Source organism: Chrysochloris asiatica, unplaced genomic scaffold (genome assembly GCF_000296735.1).
Source record: "Chrysochloris asiatica unplaced genomic scaffold, ChrAsi1.0 scaffold00094, whole genome shotgun sequence".
Classification (NCBI taxonomy): domain Eukaryota; kingdom Metazoa; phylum Chordata; class Mammalia; order Afrosoricida; family Chrysochloridae; genus Chrysochloris; species Chrysochloris asiatica.
Window position 1 is genome coordinate 2137775 of NW_006408612.1, and position 2208 is coordinate 2139982.

General features: G+C 37.1%; 1 pseudogene across 1 annotated transcript; it reads right to left on the minus strand.

The window, feature by feature from the left end:
• Window positions 1–1473: 1473 nt before the first annotated feature.
• On the minus strand, window positions 1474–2192 carry LOC102837981 (annotated as a pseudogene). The gene has a single exon (XR_438736.1). The product of XR_438736.1 is annotated as a protein FAM133B-like (transcript).
• Window positions 2193–2208: the final 16 nt, after the last annotated feature.

Consider the following 2208-nt stretch of genomic DNA (forward strand, 5'->3'; position numbering starts at 1 on the left):
ATAGCTATTTATTCAGCCTCTTGTCATGCATGCCAAAATCTTTTGTGCATATATCATTATAATTACCACACCCTCTATAACAGGCATAATTTTACATCAAATTATATTTCATGTTATTTGATTATATAAAAATGTAAAGTGAAAATGATTTATCAGTTCCTATTAACATTACTAGTAAACAATTCAGGAAGAGATATGAGGCACAAACTCTTAGTAAAATATGACACAGGAAGAGCAATAATGTTGTTGTTTAACTTGTCATAATGTTATTAATATACAAAGACAACAAACTTTGTCAAACACTCTCTTTACTAAGTTTCTGGCAATAGCTTTATGTAACAAGATATAGCATACCTGGCCTGCCACTCAACTTGAATATGGTAAACTTCAATATTAAGCTGTGAAAAGATAAGCAACAAAACATCAAAAACCCTGCTTTTTACATGCTAAATTTTTCAGCAAGTATGCCATTAAATACAGAAATGAACATAACATAGCAAGAATAAGAAGTTACAAAAGCTAAACTTGCAGCCTAAACAAAATCCATAGAAAAATAAAATAACTATCACTGGTTACATAACTGGTGAAAATTTAAAAGTATAAAACATGCATTTTAGAATTTTTTAACTAACAAGTTCAAAAAGTACCAGTGTCTATTTGAAATGATTACTCTTCAAGGTCAAAGTGTAGTCAAAATTAATTCAAATGACATAGCACAATCTAATGCTAACAATACTCCGTATTATTGAAGTGGAGGTAAACTTCCGAGCTTTGGGGGCTTTCTAAGCTGCAAAGGGCTGTTTCTCGGGTTCCCTCAAAGCAGCACCCACAGAGGCCCAGGATACCACTCAGCTCAGTAAAGGGCTAGACTTCTTGTGCCCCACTCTGACCTCCCCAGGAAGCATGGCTGCTGCACCCACAAAAATAGGATGTGTGAGGGTCAAAGGCACGCTGTTCCACTAGCTAAAGAGATAGCAAACCACCCTCCCACTCCCTAAAGCTCCTTCCCCTGGTAAATAAAAGTATACGAGGGAAAAAATAAAATTCATTTAGCTACAGAGCAAGGATTTTGATATATCAGTGTAATCCCTAGTTCCAAATGTTAGCTAGAGTCAAGTGGAGAGTTCTGAGCACATCTTGAAGACGTGTCCAGTTTCAATTTCTGTTACTTATAATTAGATACTTCTAGTAAAGAATACTCACTTTATCCCCAAGTATCTGAACCACTAGTATGACTGCAGTGCACTGTCTCCCAGAGCTATTAAGCGCTGGAGGAGAAAAAAAGATGTTTAAGCAACAGGCAACGAATCTGGCCCTTTCACACAGCGGCATCTCAGTGGCTACTGAAAGTCCAGGAATAATTTTAAAAACAAGAAAACTCATGCATCTCAGTAAATATGTCATATTTCTCACAGTTGAAATTTCTTTAGACATTGCACTTTCTTTTTAAGGGAATCCTGACTTTTCCTGCCATTATGGCGAGTCAGGACTTGAACTAGCAGCCTTTCTTCTTTTTCTTAGTATGCTTCTTTCTCTTCTTTGTTTTTTCTGTTGCTTTTTCTCGTTCTTCACTGCTTTTCTTCTTTTTTGCTCGTACCTCCTCAGTATAATCAGATTCTGAGAAGGACTCTGATGATAAAGGTTTATCTTCAGTATACATTTTTCTTTTTTTGGCCAAGTCCTTTCAGGTCCTTTTCTTTCTCAGTTGCATCCTTTGACTTCTTTTTCTTCTTAAAACTATCCTTACTGTCTGACTGTGTCTGACATGGAGCTTTCTGAAGATTTATGTGAACGGTTCTTTTTCTTTTTCCTTGTTTTTCATCCTCATCTTCAGAATCTGAAGAACTGCTGGAAGAATCAGAGCTTGATGAAGAAGATGAATACCTACCAGATATCTTCTTTTCTTTTTTCTTTCTCTGTCTTTTTTTAGATGAGCTCTCACTTCCACTTAACAGTTTCTCCCTATGTTTCTCTAGTTCTTTCTTCCAGTTCTCATTCATTTTTTCTTCGAATTCAGCCAATGCCTTCGAGCCCTTTTTTTTCTTTTCTAGTTGCTCTTTCACTTCTTCCCATGTGGGCCTTGGTCGATTCAGATAACCTTGTATCGTTGGCCCTGAAGACTGGACTGGACCCCTTGATCTGGCCATTGCTATTGGGTTCATATAGGCCACCCGATTATCCCGCTTCCCCATAGTGCCAAGGACGTGA